The following is a 26,200-nucleotide window of genomic DNA, read 5'->3' as shown; positions in this document are numbered from 1 at the left end:
AGAGCCTGCCCAGGACCAGGGGAAGAGTGCCATCATCTCATCATCTTGACAGATGTGGCCACTGTCTTCCTCTGAGGCTCTGCTTTGTAGCCCGGGGGAATGAGATCAGCTCCCAATCTCTCCTCACTGACTGGGCTGGGCCCTGGGGCAGACCTCCAGTCTCAACAACAGAGGCACCTCCAGAGACTTCCTAGCCAGGTCTGATTTGGGGTGACCAATCATATCTTTCCATCCCTTCCACATGGATTCCCCAGGGAAGAAATAAAGCTTGGGGCGAAATGAGGTCTTGCTTGGTCACTTGCAACTGCTACTTAGCAAGGCTTGTCTGGTTGCCTCGAGCTCTTCAGATTGGATTGCCTGGGTGGTAAGAGGAATGCAAAATGTATAGGTGGGGCTCAGGAGCTAACAGCCCCTGGAAGTGTGAGCTAGAACACAATTCTCTCATCACCTACCACTGCTCAGGCACTGGAGACAAAGACACCTGTGTCTAGTCAATCAAGACATCTGTCTACCTGAAGCTTTGCTCCAGGTCTTTATTTGCCATTATTACTACATCAGACTATCCAGTTTTCACCATGCATGTAGCCCTCCTGGGGCTAGGGCTTACCAGTGAGTGAACCTGCAATCACATCAAGGTGAAAGTCTATTTGTCCTGCTCTTGGAGGGTGGGGGCTGTGCAGTCTAAGCCTGTTGAAATTGGCTGTGGGCCCCTGAGGAACTGCCTTCTGACTCACAATGAATTGTAAATGGGTCTAGGCAGATCAGGAAATTTAATTCTGCTTTTCAATGAAACATATAGAGATTGCTGATGCATATTTTCAGTTGAGAACATGCATCTCAAGTGGGAAAATAAGGTGTCTTGGGATTGCACACCTTCTTAAAATTTTTTCTAAAGCAATGCAATCAGTACAGGCATGGAGATTCAAATCAAGGCCCCCAAACATTATCTGAGAAGCCTTGTTTCTCCATACTGCACACCCCCTTCCTCTTCCTCTCTTTGCCCTCTTCTCCAAAAGTGCTTTTGGAGACAGGCATATGTGGCCTATGCCAATGTGGGAGGTCTTGGGAAATACTTGAATTGTTTCAAGAGTGAGGTGGGGTGGGTTAGGTGTCTACCTGCGCTACTGGGGGCTGGGAGTCTGTGCTGTATGACATGGCTGATCCCAACAAGCCAGGGACTCCAGAATCACCTTATAGGCTACATTCATTTATTCAGCCAGTATAGACTGAGTATCTACTATGGACCAGGAGCTGCATCTGAACTCTTCAGACTTTATTAATTTTGCTGCCTTCTGATAATTTCCAGGTTTTCTTTTCATGGATGTGAATTTTTTTAAGTGGAAAAGGGCTTGATAAACTCACCTATCTCTTTCAACCTTTTTACTGAGAGTCAGCAAGGAAGGGTATTTTGCCTTAGATTACCAACTGGTACTTAGAAAATTAGGACTTGAACCCAGATCTCTTGACTCCAGATTTTGTATTCTGTTTGTCACATTTGGTTGAGAGGGCATCTTTGTGTATCCTTGGAAATGCATGATTATAAAATCTCAAGCATTTGACAGAAAGGGACAACCAGACAGGTGAACTGACTTGCCCAAGGTCACTCAGGAAAGTAGGACAGAAGATTGGAGCCTTAATCTATGGATTCCCAGCCCAACTCCATTTCGATTCAGCCTGTGGTTTTCTTGGACTGAAATTTTTCTTTTGTTCTCATTTTCATTGTCTTTTCTCATACAGAAGGCTCTAAACCATGTACTGGAAATAACTACCATGCCGTAGAAGGACACCTCATATCCCCATCCACCACTCAGGGCTCCTGGCATCATGGCCAGGACAAATGTCTGCTTTGGAGATGGGATCTGGAGATGAGGAATAATAATAAATTGAGAGCTGAACAGGACGCAGCATTGCACACACCTCCCCATCTGCTCTCATACAGGCTGCTGGATTTGCTTGAGATTAGGTCTCTGTTTCTGATCTGACAACAGATGCCTGAGCCATAAATAACTGTGTGTTTTTCCCTTGAACTTTCACTGCCATCTCCTGATGTCTTGTGTCACGTTGCATTCTGGGGAGAGGTGCAGTGGAGCATGACGCCACCTTCTCATCCTCGATATGTTCCTCTTCTCTGAGTGCTGCCATTCCAGTGATGCCTACAGTGAGCCCTGCAGGCATTTGTGGGAGTTCCTGTGGAAGCCAGCAATTAGGGACCCAAGAGTCCCTGTCCTCCTCTCCTTTCACTCAGCTCAACCCTGTCTTTTCTGGGTGACACTGAAGTTGAGTTTACATGGGCAGGGGTCATCCATGTGAAATCATGGTAAAGCCAGGCTTCTGAGTTAGAGTTTGGTAGAAATAGACAAGGTGAGAGGAGACTTTGCAAGCAGCCAGGCCAGCTCTGGAACCCCCAGAGCAACAGATGCTTTACTGTGGCATGGAGGCTTCTGTCCCCAAGGAGTGTCACTGATATGTAAGGAAGAATCTCCTCCAACACAGCAGAGCATTACTAAATGATTCCATTTTCCTTACTTGGTGGTGTGGTATATATATCTTCTCTGCCCTCACCACCCCTCCCTAACTTTCTTTTTTTCTCTAATTGTGTTTGATTCACTTAGAAATCCAGAGAACTTACCCTTGGAACAGATCAGAATGGAACATTCTATAATCAACAAAACATGAAGCCTAGTTCTTTCAGCTTGTCTTAGTGATGAATGAAAAACTGGTAGCAGAATAGCTAGTTCAGATGTTGGCAAAGATTCAAAATTAGGACCTATCCCATTTTCTGCTGCTCCCTTTCCCCTTCCTCTCTCTTGACCTCCTTTTCTCCCACTATCCCCTCCACCTTACAGCATCTCTCTCAATTTCTCCCTCAATCTCCCAATCATTCTTGTCTTTTTCCCCATCCTTATTCAGCCTCTCTGGTATCTCTCTCTCTCTCTGTTTCTCTTTTTTCTGTCTCAGCTTGTCACTGTTTCTCTCCCCATCAGCACATTGCTCTTTCTCACTTACCTTTCATTGTGTTCCCATTTCCTCAATCTCCTGAGGTTTCTTCCAGAAGATGCTCATGCATTAGCCATATCCATGACATGCTGTGTCATCACCTGGCTACATCCCTACATCAGGAGCAAGAAGGTCCAAGGAGAAGAACACTTAGTACATTGTTCTTCCAGCCTCCTGGCTTCAGGCAGTTCCCCTACAGGTGGTCTCAATGAAAGATCAACAGTTCTCCTATGGCAGAGCAGGCTGAGCCTCTCCCTCCCTCACCGCTCTAGCCATTAACCTTTTCTAGGACTCACACTTTCTGTTCTTCTCTTCATTTTCTCTCTGGCCTCCAGTCTTTCTCTCCCTCTCTACCTCTTGACCTTACTGTGGCTCCACCTTTGTTCATCTCATCTCCCCAATGCTATTTTCCTCTCTTTGTCTTTGTCATGTCTCATGCCCCAACTTCCTTTCTCTGTTTCCTTCCTTTTGTTTTTCTTTCTCATTATTTTTTCCATACTGTCCAAATCTTCCCCTATTCATTCCCATAGCACAGTTCTATCTTTACCTTGGAGGAATTCCAGCTCCCTGTCCTTGTAGAGTAAGCAGTATTTTCCTGCTATTGGAGCCTTGGCCCTTCTCTTTGTCTTCTAGCAGTATGGAGCCTCTGCTCTTGGTGTGGTGTCTCCATGCTCTTGGGCAAAGCAACTCTGGTTCTCTACCCATCTCTGTAGGCCTAGGTGCTCCTAAGCAGATTCAGTAGAACGTGGCATACCAATGAAGCAAGGTGTTGAAAACCAGGAACAACAGTCTAGAGGACAAAAATGAAAGAAACTGTTGTGGAAGATCTGGGGATTAATTAACATTGAGGAGAGGAGACTCCTCATTAAAGGAGGACAGAGTAAATTCTGCAAGTAGGTGAAGGGGTGCTGTATAGAGTGAGGCAGGCACAGCTGTTTTTCATCCCTGCTCTGTACAGAAAAATAAAGAGCTTCATTCAGCTCACTGGGGCTGTGGCTAGTAGATCCATGAGTAGCAAGATAACATTACCCATGTAGGTTGAGGGGTCCTGTAAGATAATTTTGAAGAAGGGTCAACATATTCCAATGGAGTGGTTTTGGCAGATGATGGAAAAGGCAATTGCCAGTTCCTTTTGTGTTTTCTTGCTCAGGCTTCTTGCTTCCTCCTCAGTCACAACAACTTTCAGACTCTGAATTCATGACTTGCAGATGCCTCATTAGCCCCTGTAAATAGCCATGTAGTCTTGCTATGTGAGCCATCACAGGTATGGTTCATCATTCCAGTGCACTGACTTGACACAGCCCACTCTTGCCTTGATGCCATTTCCTCCTGAAACGCCTCTTTGCCTCTCTCTCTCCCTCTTCCTACCCCCAGGTGCCAGCCACATCCTCATTCCCATAGTCCTTCCCTAGAACCTGGCCAGATGACTTGGAGGTCCTCAGGCACTTGGGGTTCTCAGGTCTATGTCCCACTTGCTTAGTCAAACAAGTGGCCCAATTCCACCTCCTCCTTGGGCAGTTTGCACCTCCCTTCTCTGTATTGCTTCAGTATAACCTGGGCAGTGAGCATGATACAAAGGAAGGCAGTGCAGCTGGCCAGCCAAGACCATTCAGCATTCCCAAGCTTTGAGACGTCAGGGTCTGAAGACCGCCAAAGGACATCTAATTGAGTGGGGCATGCATTTTTAATAAACTATATTTGACTTCTATGATAGGCAAGTTATTAAGCCATTTGACAGCCAATAGCATGAGAAATGAAAGAATACCTTAAAAGTAGACATTTCTTGCCAGATAAGGGAGAAATTCAGTGAGCTGGAGGCAATAAGAAAAATAAATGCAAATAAAGATATGATGCTTTTACTATCTACATATAGTGGAGAAGGCATTAATATAACAGTGAATAGTGGGATTTTTATCACTACTTTACTTGAATGTCTTGAGCAATTGGCTTAGCCTTGAAAGGATCAGTCTTTATAGCTCAGGACCAAGCACCAGTTCTTTGTCTCCGTGCTGAAAAGATGAATTTATTTTCTGATGTGTTTTCCCTCTGCCTCCCTTTTTATGTATCCTTCTGAAATGAGCTCCTAGTTGGTTTTCCACCATTACCTGATTTGGAATTATTGAGGATAATGGTAAGGAGCAAATGGCTCTTTCTCACCCAGAGGCACAATATTAAGTTGATAGATGCAGATCTAGACAGGTGATCAAATGAATGCTTCTCATTCTTGGGGACTCTGTTGAGGCCCAGCTTCTTTGTGAGCTTTTCCTGGCCACCCAAGGTGTCCAGTGAGCTTCCTAATTCTCTAACCCCTACAGACTGACTGCCCACTTGACCTATGTATTAAGCTCTATCTTTGCTCAGAATTCATAGTTGTTTTTTTTTACAAGTATCCTTGTAAGTTCTTCTAGGTTTATTTTTCCAACATCTGTCCTCAAGACATGTGATAGAACTTGAGATGACCACACTTTTTTTCCTAACCTGGGAAGGGGAGACCTCCTGCCTTGGTGCATTAGAAAGACAGACTAGTGTGAAAACTATATGCTCTTAATAGTAGGATTTTTAATACTGAGTCAGTGCTGGCATGTACTTGAGAAGCCCAGGACTTGCATCATAGAAGAAGTAGAGATTGGGTGTGTTCAGGGGCCCTATTCAGGGGCTTCTCCCTAGTGTTGCTCTGTCAGCACAGGGATCATAGAGAACCCAGTGCTTGTAGACTTTAGAACTAAGCTTGTAAAGAGTTTGCTGGAAGTGAGGATGTGGTGGACAGTCAACTTATTTTATCAACTTAAAGCTCTTTCCTTATCTCTGATTTTGTGAGGCTCACAGATTTCCTTTTGTCTAAATATCTGTATTGATGTGAAGCACTCCTGACCTCCCAACCCTACCCGATGTTCTGAATATCCTCCTAATATCTTTCTTTGTAAGAACATATGCTGTGTGACAACATATTAATATTTTTATTCATTTAATTATTTATTATCAATTTCTCCTACCAGACTGCAAAGTCCATAAGGGCAAGGCTTTATTTCAGTTTCTTTCTCTTTTTTTTATTTACTTTTAACTATTTTATTGTTGTTCAATTACAGTTGTCTGTATTTTCTCCCCCTTGCCTCCATTATTTTGTTTTCTTACTATTGTATTCCAGCTCCCAGACCAGGCATGGGGATGACCACACTTTGGTGTTTAATAAATATTTGTTGAATGAACAAGAGAATGATGGGAAGCACTGGCTGTAAGCCACAAGAGAGGAGGGAGAAATTTTGTATACAGTTCTAGATACTAGTAGCAGAGAGAAAAAAGGAGAGAAAAATATCCATTTGGGGAGCTCCCAGGGAGCGATAAATTCCAACAGCATCTTTCTTTCAAGCATAAAAAAGAGATATAATACGATGTGACTCCAAGGAAAATAAGGGAGAGAACTTAGATGGCAACAAGAGGAAGACACCTCTGCCACTCAAGGCCCACACCTACTAGGCAACAGTGAGTGGGAATAGCTCTTCTGCCTCTAGAAATTTCAGTCACTGTCTCAGTCATTTGCCTTACAGATAATAACAGGGGTGTGACCTCTCAAGAGAAGAGAAAGCACTGTATTTTTATTCCTAATGTAACTTCCATGTGTGTGGGAAAGGGAAGGGGTCTACACTGGGCACAGACATCCTTCTCTATTTTGCAAACTACTATTAATCACTAATTCTTCAACAACCTCCTTAAATATCATTTCCTTTTCCTAATTGTCTCAGGCAGAATTACTTATCCTTTGAAATAGTATTTTCCCATTGGGTGATCAGTTACTCTTTACCTATCCAGTCCCCCTGCTTGACTGTTAGGTGGTGACCAAATCTCATTCATCTTTGCATGCTGCACATGATGGCATTCAGTCAACACTGGCTATCTCTCTCTCTCTCTCTCTCTCTCTCTCTCTCTCCCTCCCTCCCTCCCTCCCTCCCCCTCATTTTCCCTTCCTCTCTCCCTTCTCACTCTCTGAAGGACTTAAAATGCTGATTTAAATGCAGAAATCCTTCTTTTTTATTCACCTAAAGCCTTTGTTTATTGCTACCTGTCTATGTAAAGCTCATTTACACCTGTTACTGTTCAGGCACAACAAAGCTTTTCACTACAAAGAATAACCCTTGTTCTTTTGACATCCATCTTTACCACTTCCACCTTCAGAAGGCCATCCTGTAACCTGACTCTCTGTTGAACTCTGTCCAAGCTATTCTGCAAGCATTCAAGCCCATCTGTGATCTTTCCAGATGGCCTGCTGAGGGAGCTAGAGAAAAAAAGGGGTTGAGACAATAGTTTATCCCAATGCTCCCTTACTCATGGAAGTAACTGCTGAACACTAAACTCTCCAAATAGACTATTTATAAGGTGCACGGATCAAGGGAGGGCATTGTAGTAGAGGTGCCCATTTTCTCTAACCCCCTGTTCTTGATCTCAAGACAAGGAACCAAGTTTCCTTTCTTGGCATGGACATGACTATAACAATATGACTGTCAAGGGAAAAGTGGACAATGCTGTACCTGTGGGGCATCTTGTGAACAAGCAGAATGTCTGTTGAAGCAGCCCCATGCTGTGATAAGTTTCAGTCTTCTAATGTCGTTCCATTTCCACCTATATCAACTTGAGACCTGTTTTTCAGAGTTCATCTGCTCTAAGATTGTTGACTCAAAACTGGAGTTTACTTCTCATTTACTTGTTCACATACACATTAGAAACAGAGGCAAACTTGTTTAGTGAAAATCATTTAAATAATACAAGAAGTTAAGTAATGTCTGGTCTGAAGACTAGCCAGTAAAGTGCTTACTCTAATTCAAATTTGGCCACTGTCTTCCTCTCCTTATCTTCCAACAATCACAAACAGAACTTTGAAAACTCCTTTGCATACAAGTATACTTTTGTAACCTCACTTCCTGCTCTACCTGCCACCAATTCTTCTTTCTGCAAAAGACCACACACACACACACACACACACACACACACACACACACACAAAGTGCTCCTTTCCAGAGACATGTCTTTACCTGTGCAGTTAAATTCACCTAGATGTCCTTTTTTCTTCCTCTACTGTCATACAACCACCCTTACTGGCTTGATCTGTGAATGCAGAGACCATGCTACCCCTCTCTCCACTTACAGGAACTGGTGTTATGTATTTGGAATTGATTGTGGTTCAAGGTGGATTCCATTCACTACCTAGGCAAATCATCTAATAACAGCAAGAGAGCATCATCTCCAATGACAAAATTATGTATATCTTGTTTCTTTCTCCCATCAGTTTTCTCTAAAGACCATGGAGTGCAGCTAGAGCTCCATTCTCTTCAGATCTCCAAATCACATCTCATCCATAGCTCTGATATAACATTTCCCCCTAATATTTATTGTAATTAGTAACAAGAATAATGAGAGTTTACTATGTGTAGGCATTGTACCTGTGCTTTACATATTTTATCTAATTTAATCTTTACAACATTTCTGAAAGGAGGGCCCTACCACTATCTCCACTTTACATAGAAGGCTGATGCTTAGGAAATTTATGTGACTTGACCTACTCATGAGACCATAAGATTTCCAGGGCAGAGACCAAATACAAATGTGCATCTTCCTTGTTACATAGGATCATTCAATAAATTATGATAAGCAGATTTTTAAGGGAATCTTCAAACTAACCAGTACTTGGCCATAGAAAAAAGAAAGGTAGTAGAGTTTAAAGATAATTAAGCTTTAAGTCCAGACTTCTGAGTCCAGGAGAAGAGGAAGGATGGGGGTGATAGGCAGGGCATGTGTGTGTGTTTTCATGTGTGTGCACTTGTGCAAATTTAGACCCATATACAAGGAGGTGGGGAAGGAACTATAGGAAATCTGATCCAGCTCATGATCTTACTTTTGAATTTATCCATTAAGCAATGTTGAGTTCTCTAAAGTTGTAAAGGCTGTCACTTAGAAGAGAAAGCTGTGATAAAGCCAGGTCTGAGTAACAGCCAGTACTTCCGGAGCTTGGTAAGTTGTAGGGCTTCATCTACTGTTTCATAGAAGAGGATGTGGAAGCTCAGAAAGACTTCAGACTGGTTACAGTACTGGGAAGTGGCATACCAGGGCCAGGGCCGGCACACCTGTTTTCTGAAACGTGGTTCCCGTTAACAGTGATTGCTTACTTGGCTGATGAATTAAGCAGAAGCTCATAACCTGACTTGGGGATGGTAGGCTTCAGAGGAGGCTGAGCTCACCATATTTTTTTCTGTTCACTGGGACTGCTATACCTCAATCAGGCAAGGAAATTTTTAATATTAAACAGTTAAAGGTCTCTAACTTGGCTATTTATGACAGGTGAAATAACTTAGGATTTACTGGGTTTGTAAGAACTTGAATCTTGAGCCCTCTGTATGAATGTTGACATCTATTTGTGAGGCTTTCTTTTTAAAGGCATTTTCTTCAAGGAATATGGAGTATTTTAATAACTTAGGTATATATTTGTATGTGTGTGCACGTATAATTGAAAAAGTCTGTTCCTCAGTTTCCCAATCTGTAAAATAGGGATAGTAATATTTGCACCTATTATTTCATAGGACAGTAATGGGAATATAAGGTCATGTGACACATGGGAAGGTGCTGCGTGAAGGTAAAGTGCTGTACAAACCACAGTTGATATCAGTTAATTGGAAATAGAATAGTGACTTCATATCTTAGGCTCAAAGCTGCCTTTCTAAAAAAAATTGAATTAAAACTTGATCTCTGCAAGGTTTCACAAATCTTGTCACCTGTCTTTCCAGGGTGATGCAATGAAGGTAACAATAATGCTTTGTCAGGGCCTAAGGTGCTAGATCAACTCCTTACTAGCTGTTCACAGGAGCATGTGTAGAACAGTGGGTGTTGTGTTGGTTTTTGCAGTCTCAGTGTGTCTGGAGAGGATGAGCTTAATAAAGAACGATATTAGTTGGTATTATTTGTCAATAACCCTATAGATAGATTAAAAACCTTTATATAATGTTACCTCCCCTATCTTAACAACCCTTGCCTAGTCACTACTAGTAATAAAGTAGGTAGAATGATACTTTTCTCATTCTGTAGCTTGTTTCTCATGTTTGATGAAGAGTAGGCAATCCGTTCAGAGGCTATCTAAGGTTAAGTACGAGCTCCTCAGACTACAACCTCTCTACACAGAGTGTGAAACACTTGTTTGAGCAAACCAGCTCTCACTGTGGAGCCAGCCCTGCACCCTGTATATTCCCATGCCCTCAGTCCATTTGCTTGTCCTGAGTGCTTGGGGAAATCTGTATGTTCTCTCTTCATCATCTTCCTGTTCTCTAAAGAAGCCCTGCATGCTCCCCTCCCTCTAGCCAGAAATGCTGCATTTATCTCAATGTCATTTCTTCAAGATGTGAGCTGGAACAAATCTGGAGCAGCTGCTTCATTTCTAAGTGTCCTTTAGGGACCCCCTCGGCAGACACTTTGCAGAGTATAATGATGACATTCTAACGAGCATTAATGTACATGTTGTCATTTTTCTATATTTACTCTTCCCACAGGAGGCATAGCTCTGAGAAGGAATACAAAATCTGGGGAGACAGGGAGAAAGTTTTGTAGGCAAACCTCACTGTCAACCCACTGGTTGAGGAGAGAAAACTTTGGAAGGAAGGAGTTGGGGCAATATAACATTTTGGAAGTCAAGAGAATGGGAAGTGGAGACATATTGGGGGAAAGCCTGAAAGACATTGGAGGCAGGGATGTTGAAAGACATAAGGATTTCATAATTGATTTAGGACTCAAGACTTAGAATATTATAAATGTTTTCTTTAGTTTATGGCCCTGACTACTATGTATTGCATTCATTCATTCATCCATCCATTTGATAGGTACCAATGAAATCTTCCTGCATGGCAGACATTGTGTATGGCACCAAGAATGCAAGTGTATATAAGAAGGACAAGGATCTCTCTTAGAATTTAATTCACCAATGGTGGATATGTGGGCCTAGAAAGGGTTACATTACATATCAATGACCCCTTATAACAACCCCATGAGGTAAGTTACTTATCTTATATTACTTATCTTATAGATGAGGGGGAAATTTCAGGACATTTAAGTACATTCTCATAGATTTCAGTGTGTACATAGCCACACCAAAATCTCAAACCAGTTCTGCCCAGTGCTAAAAGATCTATTGCCTTCATACTTTTGCAGGAAACATGGGAGAGGGTGAGGTGGAGGTGGATCCTGTTCTGTGGATTCTGAAAGCCTACGAGGTCTCTGGGGTGTCAGTTAGAAACTACCAGCCAAAATGCACTGAGCAGCAGAGAGCATGGGGGTCCTTTTTCTTGGGTTACCTACTGTACTTGAGGCTGGAAACATGTATATAGGGAGTCTCACTGGCTCATGCCAACCTGACTTCTCTCCCAGTTTGTCCACCAAGTGGGTTCTGTAAATATATCATAATGTATTTTCACTAATTAATGAATTGACTAATGATTAATTATACATTTATGTATTTTTGTTGTTGTTTGCAAAGCTTCCATAGTCATTATCATCATAATGACTCTGTGAGGTCAGCAGGGAAAGAGCTATTACCCCAGTGCACAGGTCAGGAAATAGGGTCTCAGAAGTGTCAACCTACTGAAGATCAGCCAGCCAGGAAGCAGCAAAGCCAGAACTCCAGCTGCAGGTCCCCTGTTCCTTCCCAAAGCCTCACAGCCTCCACGGAGGCTATGAAAGCCTGTGGAGGCTGTAGAGATCCCCTCTTCATTTTATAGATGGAGACCCTAAAGAGATTTAATTACTAGCTCAAGGTTGCCAGCCTGCCCATACCAATATTCTTTTTCCTACTCAGGGCCACCCCAAATTGAGCTTGGGTAAGCTTGTGTTAAATGCCACTCTGGTCTCAGTCCCTAAGAAGCAAATTAGAACAAGCATGATACCCTTGAAAATCATTTCAAGGTCAAACGCAAGCAAATGTGTGAGTGGGTGGTGCAGATCCCAGGGGAAGAAAGTAAAGTCAAAGCAGGATCTCTGTAGGATGATTGTCCCAGAGCTAGAGGAAGCTGTACCTTCACAAGGGCACTTAGACGGGGGGATTCCTTGAACAAGCAAAAGGGAAGATCCCTTAAAGATGAAGGATAAGGTCAAACTTTGTCCTCTCCTGTCCATAGATTTTTATCTGGATAGATTGGATCAAATAAATAATGTATCAGAAGATTCCTCCCCTGTTCCATTAGCCCCATCAGGAGGGAGAGCACAGCCTGGCTGTGTGATAAGTGGTAATAAATGGCGGTGCTTGTCGGTGGAAATTTTTCTGGCAAATTTCCGAACCAGATTAAAAAGTAAATTAGATTTCTTCTGAAGAGTTGTTTTCAAGGGTTTTTATCCACTGACATGTGTATGCAAGATTGCAGCTTTGCCAAAGGGGGAGAGAACAAAGCTGGAAAAATAATAAAATAAAATAAAATAAAAATGAGCACGCAATTATCTGTCTGAACAAGGCTATCATTGTGAAGGCGCCTAATCAGAGATGTCTCAAATTTGCTTAAAATACAATGTGCAATATAAAATGTATTTATAATGTACCTCCTATGCTCCAATAAAATTGTTACCAGGACCAGACAATTGCAGGAGACAGGGGTTATAAAACAGAATGGGTTGAATCAAATCAGTTATTAATAATAGCTGAATAAAATATAGCTTTGGGAGAGTAGTGTATTGTTGTGCTGTTTCTTTGTTGACTTGACCAAGTCTCTTAAGTCAGGTGTATGTCAAATGCCAATGACCCTTGCTCCCTTCCACTGCATCCACTCTGCTCTTGTCAGGCCCTCTACTACTTTCTCCTTGCACTATTCCAGCTGCCTCTTGACTGGTTTTCCTGCTTCCATTCTCGCTAATGGTTTCTGGGCCCCCTTCCACACTCATAGATCAGAGTGACCTCCTATTAAACAAAAATGACTGTGCCATCTCCCTTCTTCAAAATAGAGTCTAAATTCAGCCAGTCATGTAAGAGCCTTTGTTATCTGAGTCCAGCTGGTTTTTCAGTCTTATTTTGTGCCCCTCACCTCTTCCCTGTACTCTCTGCTTTCAGAAAAATGGAGCACCACAAACCCTTTCTAGGTGTCCCACTGCTCTCAGCTACTTACTAAATAATCAGTAAGTGAATGCCTGGGCAGAGAGGAGTAGTCTCAGCAAAGGTGCCTCCAAGAAAGAGGCAGAAGTGAGGGCAGGTGTAAGGAGAATCTTGGCATCTTGAGAGTAAACCCATCCTCCATCACTGGGTAAGACAATACTTTCATTAAAAAGAGTATTCTGTTTCTTAAAAGTTATCAGTAAAGGGTCAGTCAACGAGGGTCACTCTATACTACTGAAAAAAGCAAAGTATTGGTTAATTTCCAATTTTCATTAGGAGTCATTATACTCTCTGGATTAGACTTTATTGAAAATTTTATTTCTTTTTTTTTTTCCACACTCACTTATCTTTCATTTCAGTGTTTGGAAACAGCTGCAAGAGAGTTGATACTCACTATATTTCCAATGAAGAAAAACTTGGGGCAAATGGTGAAGGTTTTGGCTGTAAGCTAAAATGAATTCTGTGACCCTGGCTGCTGTGACTGTCTTGCTTGGAGCATCACCTCATGCACACTGATTGATGTTTTTCTCTCTCTCTCTCTAAAATCCACACACATACATACAAGGACAGTTTGCGTGACATCGATGTAAACTGGCAGCCAAGGAGAGTAGACTGGGATGCACATGTGAGAACAATGACAACTTCACTGTATTAGTCAGTGGGGGGCAGTAAACACAGTTGAGTGAGCATGTGTACTGTGTGTCTGTTGCATTCAAAATGACTGAGTAAGTAAAACAAAGACTCAGCATCAAATTTTGTGTTAAGCTTGAACATTCCTCCACAGAAACTATTTGGGTGACTCAGAAGGCCACAGCTATGGGTAACTGATGATTGCCAGCTTCATCACAACAACGTGCCCACTCATGCATCACATCTCATGCAGAGTTTTTTGGTGAACCATAAAATCACCCAGGTGACTCAGCCCCTCTAGAGCCCAGATTTGATGCCTTGCGACTTCTGGCTTTTTCCTAAACTAAAATAACCTTTGTAAGGGAAGAGATTTCAGACCACAGATGAGATTGAGGAAAAGACAACAAGGCAGCTAGCTGATGGCAATTCCAACACAGCATTTTGCAGAGTATTTCGCACAGTGGAATAGATGCTGGGAGAACTGTTAGGTCCCAAGGTGCATACTTTGAAGGGGACTGAGGCACAATTGCATTATGTGCAGTGTTTTTTGTATCTTCTTCAAGAATTGTCTCTATTTTTTTATAGTCCACAGCTGGATATTTTCTGGACAGGCTGCGTGTGTGTGTGTGTGTGTGTGTGTGTGTGTGTGTGTGTGTGTGTGTAGTTTAAGAAAAATAAAATGAGCCCTGTGCATTTAAACTCTCCATTCTCCTCTCCAGCAGATTCCATTACCCCTTATAGAAATAAAAACAAAGCTGCTTCTCTTTATCCTCCAGAAAGATGGGAAACCCTGTAGCACTTTCCTACATTTTCCTTGCTCTCTCTTCACACATATAATTCTCCTCTTCCTCCCACTAGAACATTCCAGCCTGAGTGTGGTTAAGAAAAATCCCTTAAGCAATACCTCACTCCTCACTCAAATAAGTGAATGACCTCACTCCTCACACAAATAAGTGAATGATTTTCCTCCATCTTAAAAAACTAGAAAAGAAAGAGGAATGTTGGGCTCCGGTGGTGTTATTCCTTCTCGGAATCAGGATGAAGATGGAAGAGACTAGGGCCAAATCATGCAAATTAAGTGGGTCTTGAAATGAACTGAGGAGCCACTTATTTAAGTCCAGCCCCCAACAGCTTCCCCTGGGAAGCTGAGAGATAAAGGTGCAGAGAGGCCTCCAGGCCCTTCCTTCCCTAATGATATTTACTTTGACTTCAAGTGGTAGAGCTTCCTGTAATACCCACAATTAGAAAGCCATTCTGATTACTCTGCAGGGGGTGAGTACTCATCAGAGAACAATGAGCCAAGTGAGTCCCATGCCCAGAGCACTGGCTGGGTAACTCCTGTTGCAGTGTACCCCTGACTCGGCCTGGCAGCGCATGTACCTGGACTGCTGGGTCGGTGCAGCTGCAGTGTCTTCTTGAAATCCAGTAAGAGAAGGTGCTTTGGGAGGGTTGGTGGAGTTCAACCCAGGGAGGAGAGAAAATCCTATTGGGTCCAGTTAAATTCACCTGAGTCTTCAGTCTGTCCCACACAGACTCCAGCCAATAGTTTTCCAAGGGTATCTACTCAAACAGATCCAGCTGGAGTAGATGATAGAGGAAAGAAGGTTCAGGAATGCAGGACCCTCCTTTATGTTGTAAGTGTTGACTGTTTATACACACAAGAACAAATGGAGAAGTCACACTTTCTTTATGCAGTGGCCTTACAGTCACCTCAGTTGATAGATGTTCCAGATGTGCGTCAGCCAGCATGGACCCAAACCTGGTGCCTTGACAAGATGGGAAGCAGAAGGCCCTGGGCCAGGCAATGGGTGCTGAGAAATTCCCAGAGATTCTCCGGAACCCACTTCTATCTTCTTTCAACCACTACCCTCTGTTTTTACACTCTCTAACATTTTATTCTCCTCACTTTGTCTCTGTGTTTTTTTTCTTTCTTCCTTTCTCTTCTCCCCTCTGTTTCCTAGTGGCATTTTTTCTCTCCTCATCCCTTTCTATTCCTTCACTCTTCCTCTTTCACCCTTGGTCTCTTTTTCCCTCTTGTCTTCACCCTTTGCCTCATTCTCTTCCCTTTTTCCTCCCACTCTTGTCATTCCATAACCCATAGTTAAACACCACATGTTCCAGGCCCACAGCTCAAGTGCCAGGTTACAAAGTTGTACAAGAGACAGATCCCACTTCCAAGGAGCTCCACCTGGCATGGGAGGTAGGAAAGGAAGCAAATAGTCCTGAAATAGTGCCATCAAAAGGGGAGCATGCAGAGTCCCAGTGTCATCCAGAGGAAGGAAGGACTAATTCTGCTTTAGTGACTCAGGAAAAGTTTCCCAGAGGTGATACTTAAAGGATGCCTGCTAGTTTTATAGGATAAGAAAGACCTGAAAGGCCTTCAATTCAGAAGGAACCCCAAGGACAAAGACATCAAGAAGCAATACTTGGTCAGTGTGGGTGGAGCATAGCTATGTGGAGACATGGCAAGAGCTGATGTCACCCCACTGGGTGGGGCTCCTGCCTGGGCTAAGAAGCATGGATTCCCTCTTACAAACTATGGGTTCTTAGAAGGTTTTCAGGAAGGGAAAAGGCAAGATGGCCTTTCTCCTTCTTTATGTCAACATCTTCCATGTCCTTCTCCCTTCTCTTCTTCTCCTCCACCTCTCCTCTCATTTTCCTCCCTTACTATCACCAGCTGTGCTCTTGTCCAGCCAGTTTTACCCAGCTAATAGACTTGGAGTCATTAATAAGTACACAGATCCACTTTTGGATGCAACAGCTTCCTTAGCACAAGCAGAACATACCTGCCTCTATCTGCCCCTAAACACTCCTACTCCTACACCTAACAATAGCAAGTACTGATACTAATGCAATAGTTAGACTAATACCAAATACTAAGAGTAAATTTTGTGTCTTCCAGTTTAAAAATATCCTGTGTTCACTGTCAATACTTCATACAAAACTCATAACATAATCAATAAATGTCTGTGGAACACCTATTTTTATACCACATATTGTGTTATAGTGCTTCACATATATGTTGTCTTATTTAATGCTCACAAGGATCTCATAAGAAATGCATTTATTATGTTCACTTTAAAAATGAGCAAACTTCCCTGGCTGGTGTGGTTCAGTGGATTGAGTGCCGACCTGCAAACCAAAGGGTCGCCAGTTCAATTCCCAATCAGGACACATGCCTGGGTTGCGGGCTAGGTCCCCAGTAGGGGGCACATGAGGGGCAACCACACACTGATGTTTGTCTTCCTCTCTTTCTCCTCTCTAAAAATAAATAAATATAATCTTTAAAAACTGCTAAATTTTTTTTAAAAATAAAAATGAACAAACTGAAGCTCAGAGATGTCAAGTAACTTCACCAAAGTTATACAGCAAGTGAAGATAAAGCTTGGTTTTAACACAAGTCTTTTGATTTCAAGTCTAGGATTCTCTCCCACCCACATGCAGTAATAGGTATAATCACGATCCACGTTTTACAGATGGCAGATACTACATTTTTAGAGGTGAAAGTCAAACTAACTCTCCAATGATATAGGTAAATATAGTGGGTCTAAGGGGTTTTTTGATGTAAGCATACAGCTAACACTCAAATAACTTCTTGTAAGAACATTGTGGCTTTTTGCTTCACTGCTGGTTGCATTCACTAGCTCCTTATTTTGCCTCCCTGCCAACCCAAGTCAGCCTCCAGGGGCAGACAGACCTGGGGGTGAGAGTCTAAGTCATTGGGGCAGTGTAGTGGGGGAGGGGCCGTTAGGCCCATCTGTCACTGTGACAGCCCCACATGTCTCCTGATCATAAAGCTCTCGCCTTCCCCAGAGCAGCTCATTATTCCTCCTGATGTTGTTGCCTGAGGAGCCAGGCTGGCTTCTCTCATGCTGGTGACTGACGACATGGTCGAACAGCGGCATCCAAGTGCAGCTGAAGCTCCCCAAGGCCCCTCAGCACCGGGGGAGGCAGGGTGTGGGCTGGCTGGTCATTGTTCTGAGAATGACATTGATCCATCCCATGTAGATGGAGCTGCAGGGGCAAGCTGCCTACCTGGCTGTCTTGTTAGTCAGAGTCATTCAGACAACTGAGCTTGTGAGTGTTCTCACATGCACAAGGAAAGATGGCAAAATGCATGAGGAGCACAGATCGGGCATGGTTCTAGGCTTAGATCACATTGCACAGTGCTGGAGGGAGCTAGAAAGTGGTCCAAGACTCAGATTCTGCCATCTGGGGGCTTAAGTTGATGCAGTGGACAAGGATGGAAATGTGGGGCTATTAACTCTATTCATGATTCAGAGGTTTATGTGCATGGGGATTAGGAGAAATAAGGGTGTGTTTATTTAAGTAAAAATTCAATATTTTCATGATAGTACGGTGTAAGTGGAGAGCATGGGAGACAGTGTGTTATGGTTAAAAATGCAGTTTCTGCCCTGGCTTGATGGCACAGTTTGTTGGAGTGTGGTCCCATACACCAAAAGGTTGAGGGTTCAGTTCCTGGTCAGTGCACACATCTGGGTTGCAGGTTTGATCCCTAGTTGGGGTGCATACAGAAAGCAAACAATCAATGTGTCTCTCTCTCTAAAATCAGTAAACATATCCTCATGTGAGGATTAAAATAAAAATTTTTTAAATACAGCTCTTGATGTTAGAACTGGCTATGCGGTGGGAGGTGCTTAGACATACTATGTGACCTTTCTGAACTTCATTTTCCTCATCTGTAGTGCAGAGTTGATAATACCACTTATCTTAAAGGGTTGTGGGAAGATGAAATATTATAAGGCAAATCAAGGACTTAACCTTTTGTCTGGCACACTGCAAGGAGTAGGGAGTGATTGCTAGCTGCTATGGATGTTGGGATCAAAGTGGCTGCTTCATATTCCAGATCTGCTCTTGCCCATGTGTCACCTTGGATAAGTGGTATATTTTCTCTGAATTTTATCCATAAGATGGAATGATTGATTGCATTTACCTAAGGAGGTTATGGGAAGAACCATACAAGATAAACTCTGTAAATTGCCTGGTACATAGTAGGAGTTCAATAAATGATAGGAACCGTTAGGTGTCAGCAGAGGTAAGGGTTGAGTTAACCTCATTTCTGGCAGGAAATAAAATCCTGTTAGATTTTGATGTCCTAGAAATTAATTTCTTTAAACTTATTCATGGCTATTACTTTACTTTAATCAAAACAAAATGTCTTACTTAAAGTCAAAGGATTAGTTCTGCTAATGGAAAGGTAAAAAGAGTTAATCAATGACCTTTCTATTGTTCTTCCTGCCTAGATATTGGCAGGAGTTACACATTATCAGAAAGCTGAGTATGCTCCCTGCAAAGTCTCCTTTCTCTTCTTCCTGAACATATCTAAGGTCCTGGCAGCTTAGAATTGGGGAAAGGCCAATCTCTGCCCTGCATCATTCCCTTAAAATATAAGTAGCTGACAACCCTTTAATCTTGCCAGAGGTATCTGCAAACTTAAACTAGGACGTTATTATTCCCACTTCTACATTTGTCTCCCTTAATCCATTCTCCATACTGCAGTCAAAGTGATCTTTTAAAAACACAGGCCTCATCATTTCTCTCCCCTGCTTAAAACTCTTTAATGACTCCTCACTGCCCACATTCCTTATCAAGGTTTACAACACTCTCAATTATGGTGCCCATCAAGCCCTGCAGGATCCTTTCCTCCACTCCACCCCCAGTGCAGCCATTCTCCCATCTCACTCATTATTTCTCTTCCTGGAATATCACAGGATCCTTTCAACTTCCAGAGTTTGCACATAAGGTTTTCTGTGACTAGAATGCTCTCCACTTAGTTAACCTCTATATATCTGTCAAATCTCAATATTAAATGCTCTTCTTTCAGGGGGCATTCCTCAGTTCTCTAGACTGGCTTTTTGCTCCTATACCATCAGTAAAAGCCAGCTATTCCCACAGCTGTAGGAATACAAAAAAAATGTGTAAATAGCATCTCTCTTGAGCAGCTTAACTGACCAAGTGGTAGAATGATAGTAAAGGGCTTGAGTGCACCCCTTCCTGTATTCATACCCTTGTAAATGTGCCTTTGCAGCTGTTCCCATCAAAAGGTAAAGTCTTTTTTTCTACCCCTTGATTTTGGGCTGTTCCTAGTGACTTGCTTTGGCTAACAGAATACAGCAGACATAGTAATGTGTCAATTCCAAGCCTAGAGGTCTTGAGAAACTTTGCACATTTCTGCTAGATCTATAAGAACTCTACCAAGTTGTCATGTGAAGAAATTCAGACCAATCAGACAAAGACTAGAGACCATGTTTCCAAGTTACCTCTCATGTCCTTGGTCATCATCCATCTAGCCCCAGAAGCAAAGCTGCCTAGCATATTAGCATCTGACAGTAGATATGTGAATAAACTCAGCCAAGGCCAGAAGAATCATACAGCTGAGCTCAATCAAAACTGCACCTATAGAATCATGAACAAAATTGCTATTTTAAGCTAAAGAGTTGTGCAACAGTTTGTTAAACAGCACAGGTTAATGGATACAGGCTTTTTGTAGGATGAAATAAATACATGCATGAGCAGGTCAGCAACAATACAAGGTAATGTGTGCTAGGTGTGCCATGAGTAGACAGACAGACATAAGAGAATAGAAGGATGAAATATCACTGAGGACTGGAGTTATTTAGAGGAGATGATTTATTCAAGTACATTGCTATTATATCCTCAAGCAGACTTTCTGAGAATATGGAATATGTCTTAAAATTATTTTGTACTTTCTGCACATCATTTAAGCTACAGTATTCAATTCAAAATTACCTGATGGGTTATTTAAAATAAAGCTATACACTATCATCTATCTTGTGTTCACTTTTATGTTCCTTGCATCTGCACAGTGCCTGGAAAAGAGGAAGCACTCAGTAAATACTTATGAATGAATAAATGACTGACTTCATAGATTTAAAAAATATTTATTTGTGAGTGTCTTTCCAGAAGATCTCAGGCAGTGTTTCTAGGTATAAATGGTGAGGAGAAAAGCACAGAAAACTGGAAGGCAGTAGGATAAACCACTTCACCTAAATCCACCCATCCATTTGTAGCTGTCTCAAAGCACAATATATGGTACGTTTGCCCTTTATTCTCTTCTTACGTACTCTCTTTGGGCTTCCCACCAACTTTTCCTCTTCTTTTTCCTTTTATTTTTTTTCTCTTTCAGTTCTCTGTTTTCCTGTGCTCCTGATTCTTTCTGAGTTAACATCTTTAATGTATAGTGATGATCAAGTTCAAGGTCATGGCTCTATGTTGGAAGGGACTGGGTGATGTGGGTGGCAGATGCAGGGTCTCTGTGGCAGGTGCAGTGAGAATAGGCTCTGCACACTCAATTCTCTTACTCTTTCCATACCCGACCCCCACCAAAAAAAAAAAGTAAGGGAAAACATGGGGATTAAATGAAAAAGAAAGGATATATGGTTTTTGTCTATGACTGACTCTGTCTGGATTGTTCTTTCAGATCTGAACTTACCACCTGAGAGCAGTCTTCTTGCTATATTGTGTGGACCTGCTGCCTTCTAGTACCTTGATGACTGTATCCCTTCTCTGGTGGCATGGAGTCAACCTTTGGCTCAGAATGCAGGGACTTCTGAAGGTAACTCTTCTGAAGGTAAGTCTACCTTCTAGGTATATGCCCTTTATATACAAGGACAATTTGCATATGCCCTCTTCACCTTGGCTCTGGCTCACCTCTCCGTTTCAAGATCATGCCCTCTATACTTATCTGGCTGGGGAGATACCATGATCACAAAGGTGGTTTTCCCAGGGCAAGGCTTATCCATTGCACTCTGGATGTGCTGACCCCTGCAATTTCCCCAAATGTGGGAAACTCTACCATATGATTTGTGGTAGTGGGAGACTGCGTTCATGCTCTCCTCTGGGGGGGAAAAAGGTCGAGCCCTCTTATTCAGATCAGTCTATCCTGGCTTCTTGTAACCTTCCTTGGTTTGTCTCCCCTTAAACCACTGAGTGTTTCCATATGTTATTAATTTGATTTTGCCATACAATAAATGATCTCATGCCATTCATTGTTTTAAGCTTCACTAACTGAGGTCCTAGAAGGAAAGGATTTGCCTTTCTTTGCATGTTTCTAGAACCAAGAATAACCCTAGACACACTGTAAGTTCAAAAATTCATTTGCTGAATGAATGTATGAGTGCATGTCCCTGGGAACGGCTGTTTATTTTGAAAGCCCTGTACCTTTAAAAACAGTTACTTTTTCATAAGCACATACTATGTGCCAGATCCTGCACTAAGCACTTTTCATGGTTTATGTAATTTAATCCTCATGATACCACTGTGAATTAGGTATTATTATCATCTTCACAGCTAGTAAGTGAGGGCACAGACAGCTGGGTTCTGAAGCAGGCACTCACAGTCTACCAGTCGAAGATTATTTCCTTAGAAAAATTACATGAAACTTGTAGCAACAATAGGACCACCCCAACTGGAGAAACAGAAAAAGATGTAGTATTATCTTCTTCATGAAATAAGTGGGGCATATTAAAAGGGAAAATATTATCCTTCATGATGGCTCTGGGAATATTTGGTCACCTGGTTACTAGCTCTCCACAATTATTCCATGTATATTCATTTTGTTTACCAAAAAAGACTATAGTAAATATAATAGCTACTACTTATTACCAAATGTCAGGCACTATGCTAAGCACTATACATTCAGTATTTCACTTAATCTGTTCAATAGCTGTAAACATTGATATTATTATTACTATTTCTCTTTTACAGATTGGAAACTGAGGATTGAGAGTTTAAGCACCTTCCTAGAGTCACACAGTCAATGGATATAAAGCACCTATTGAAACCCTAGACTCTTCTACCCGAAATATGTCCTCTTAAGTACAAAACCATTGGATTTCAAATTTCAGCATGATAATTTCCTGAGGAGCTGGTTAAATGCAGATTCCAAGATCCCATTAGCAGAGGCTCTCTAGTAGTTATGTGATGGTGTCTAGAATCTATGATTTCAACAACTGTTTTGTGAACCTGTTGCATATTGTGCATGGTGCATTCCACAATTCCACCTTCCTGCTCCCTGGAGGTAGCTGTTTTTGTAGGCTCTTCCCAGATATTGGGTTTCATCATGCTGGCCACAAGAAATGCTGGCAGTACCCCAGATGGAGCATTCATGAGCTTTCCCTATAGCCTGACATCGTGATCAGGGTTTAAATCCTATGGTTTTTTCTCAGTTATGGATTCTGCCTTAATGTTCTTTTGCCCTCCTGTTTTGGATGGCATGGCTGGAAAACTTAAAAATATTTGTCTTTCTGTCTTAAGGTGTGGCCTGATCTAACTATCTAGCTTCATGCCTTCTTCTCTTTGTATCTCATGCTACCCATCTTGGTAAAGCTGCCACCCAAGCAAAAGGCATTTCCAAACCTAAGAGCCATGAAACAAGCACATAGCATTTCCCAACATCTTACTTGCTTCCTTGAAAGAACTACTTCCTCATCCTGAAAAAAGTTTTAGTAGAAAATTTACACAGTGACCCTATAATTTCCTTTAATTCTTCACTAGAAACCAGAAAGATTACTTACAAGAGTTTTGTATGTGTCTGTCCTTTTGTTAATTCAATGAATTCAAGCAAGAGTGTTGCTGCCTTTCTTGACCCAAGGGCCATCATTCCTGAATTTGGGGAAAGCCTTGCCTGCTCCATCACAGAGCTGCTTTTCCCACCCTGGCCTGTGTATACCCCAGGACCCTGTGGGTTGGGTGGTGCTTTCCCTCAGGGAGCTCTGTAAATGTCTCTTTCAGTGTTAATGTGACACTTGCAGATGTGATGCTGAGCAGTACAGGCTTGATATACAAACACAGAGTGGCATGACTTTCTGTGACTACTGGTCCAGGTGTGGGGTGCAGTGTGAAGTCAGGCTGGCACCAAAGGAGCACATGATTGCTAGAATGTGTGATTTCTCTGCCCCTCCAGAAAAAGCAGTCCTAAAAGCAAATAGTTCTGCTTAGTGAGCGAATAATGACTTTGGACACTTGTATAGACATAGCAAGACATGTTTATACTATAGTGGTAAATGCAAATTAGTTTTTTGTTAGTGGCTTAGAGGTGTTTGGTGGAGGGAGTAGGGGGTTGGTGGCTGGTTTAGTGTTATTTTGAGTCACTTAATTTCTTAAAATATGCCTGTCATGCCCCTAAACCTCTGTATTAGAACACAAAATGGTGGCATACTATTGGTCTAGATTCATAGTTCATTTATAGACATTCATTTATTATTCACCCATTCACTCAAACATGTATTTGATCTGTATGATATAATAGACACTGTGCTACTATGCTAGAAACTAAGGCCAAGTATGTGAGTAAGGCAGAATTCTTCCCCTAAAGGTACTTGCAGTCTGGTAGAGAAGACAAAGAGATTATAAGCAGCGTGCTAAGTGCTATTTTTAAAATTGTGGTGTGGCAAATATATTTACAAGGGTTATATCCTATTTTTGGATTGCTCCCTTTATCATTACAGTGTCCTTCTTAGTTTCTCACTATAGCCTTTGTTTTAAAGTCTATCTTGTCAGATATAAGTATGCTACCCTAGCTTTTTTTCCCCTTTCCCATTTGCATGAAATATCTTTTGCATCCCTTCACTTTTAGTCTGCGCCTATCTTTCATTCTGATGTGGGTCTCTTGGAGGCGGCATATACATGGGCTTTGTTTTCTTATCCATTTGGCTACTCTTTTGATTGGAACCTATAAGCCATTTATATTTAAAGTGATTATTGGTAGGTATATATTTATTGTCATTTTATTCATTTAACTATGTTCCTCTGTTTTTTTTCCCTCTCCTTCTTAAAGAAGACCTTTTTAACATTTCTTGTAATACTGGTTTGGTGGTAACATACTCCTTTAGTTTTTTCTTCTCTGGGAAGCTATTTATTTCTCCTTCAATGTTGAATGATAGCCTGGATAGTCTTGGTTGTAGGTCCTTGATTTTTGTCACTTTGAATATTGTATGCCAATCCCCTCAGGTCTGAAATGTTTCTATTGGGAAATCAGTTGACAGTCTTATGTGAGCTCTTTTGTAGGTAACAGTCTCTTGCTGCTTTTAAGATTCTCTCTTTGTCTTTAATCTTTGCCATTTCAATTATGTTCTGTCTTAGTATGAACCTCTTTGGGTTCATCTTTGGGAATCTTTGCATTTCCTGGACTTGTGTGTCTTTTTCTTCACCAGGTTAGGGAAGTTTTCAGTCATTATTTCTTCAAATAGGTTTTTGATCCCTTGTTCTATCTTCTCCTTCTGTTAACCCTATGATGTGGATATTGTTATGCTTCATGTTGTCCCAAAGATTTCTTAAACTGTCCTCATTTGTTTAAATTCCTTTCTCTTTTTGCTGCTCTAATAGGATGTTTTCTGTTACCTTGTCTTCCAAATAGCTGATTCGATCCTCTGCTTCATCCAACCTACTGTTTATTCCTTACAGTGTATTCTTCATTTCTGACTCATTCTTTTTCATGGTTTCTATGTCCTTTTTCATGCTGTTGTAATTATCACTAAGGGGTTAATATCCAAAATTTATAAAGGACTTACAAAATCAACACCAAAAAAAATCCAATTTAAAAATGGGCAGAAGACCTGAATAGATACTTCCACAAAGAGGACATACAGATGGCCAATAGACATAGGAAAAGATGCTCAATGTCACTAACTGTCAGAGAGGTGCAAATTAAAACCATAATAGATACCACCTCATGCCTTTCAGAATGGCTATTATCAATAAATCAGCAAACAACAAGTGCTGGCAAGAATGTACAGAAAAGGGAACCCTAGCTAGTGGGAATGCAGCCTGGTGCAGCCACTATGGAAAACACTATAGAGTTTCCTCAAAAAATTAAATTGAACTGCCGTATGTTCAAGTGATTCCACTTCTTAGAATATATCCAAAGAAACCTGAAACACTAATTTGGAAGACTATATGCACCCCTGGGTTCATTGCAGTGTTATTTACAATAGCCAAGATTTGGAAGCATCCCAAGTACACAATAGTAGATGAGCAAATAAAAAAGTAGATGTGATATATGTATATAATGGAATACTAATCGACCATAAAAAAGGAAATCTTACCTTTGCAACAGAATGGATGGAACTGGAAAGTATTGTGCTAAGTGAAATCAGTGAGTCACAGAAAGACAAGTACCAAATGATTTCATTTATATGTGAAACCTAATGAACAAAATAAACTAACAAACAAAATAGAAAAAAAGACTCATAGGTAAAGAGAACAGACTGACAGCTGTTACAAGGAAGGTGGGTGGGAGGATGGGAGAAAAAGGTGAGGGGATTAAGAAAAAACAAAAACAAAAGCAATCCTCATAGACACACAACAGTATGGTGATTACAAGAGGGAAAAAAGGGCAGGGATGGAAGAGGGTTTGAGGGGATAAATGGTGGCAGGAGGAGACTTGACTTGGGGTGGTAGACATACAATAAAATACAGAGATGATGT

The 26,200-nt window shown here is 41.7% G+C and overlaps 1 non-coding gene across 1 annotated transcript; it reads left to right on the top strand.

Annotated features, from left to right (window-relative positions):
• The first annotated feature begins 21,450 nt into the window (after positions 1 to 21,450).
• Positions 21,451 to 21,612, top strand: LOC123820144. The gene has a single exon (XR_006785903.1). It is a non-coding gene; the product is annotated as a U1 spliceosomal RNA (small nuclear RNA).
• The last annotated feature ends 4,588 nt before the right edge of the window (positions 21,613 to 26,200 follow it).

This window comes from Phyllostomus hastatus, unplaced genomic scaffold (assembly GCF_019186645.2).
Source record: "Phyllostomus hastatus isolate PE091 unplaced genomic scaffold, TTU_PhHast_1.1 phas_contig_113, whole genome shotgun sequence".
NCBI classification, from domain to species: domain Eukaryota; kingdom Metazoa; phylum Chordata; class Mammalia; order Chiroptera; family Phyllostomidae; genus Phyllostomus; species Phyllostomus hastatus.
This window is presented reverse-complemented; position numbering and strand designations above follow the sequence as displayed.